Below are 387 nucleotides of genomic sequence, written 5' to 3' on the forward strand. Positions count from 1 at the left end.
AACTCTCGTTGTCGCCGTGCGTCACAAATATGTTGCGTTGCCTGTTGCCTGTTGCCTGAGGATACTGTTCTCTGGTTTACAGTAAATGAGCTGCTCGTAAAGCCAAGACACTATTTACTCACTTTATTATTCAAACAAACAAACTCCAGGTTTGTTTGTTTGTTAAATCTGATTGTTTGTTGTTGTTGTAAAATTCAAAAATAACAATTCAGTAAGAAAATAATGTCTTACTTTCTGTTCAATCGATGAATGAATCATTTACTCTTTCATATTAAATTGATGTAAAGCGTTGAGTTGAAACAATTGATCAACTGTTTGGAGGATTTACAAAATCATCACCTTATTTTAATGATCAATTAAAGATTTACGTCGTTTTTTTTAAAGCAA

The sequence above is a fragment of the Morone saxatilis genome, unplaced genomic scaffold (genome assembly GCF_004916995.1).
Source record: "Morone saxatilis isolate NCDOM2014 unplaced genomic scaffold, NCSU_SB_2.0 Contig23, whole genome shotgun sequence".
Lineage (NCBI taxonomy): Eukaryota > Metazoa > Chordata > Actinopteri > Moronidae > Morone > Morone saxatilis.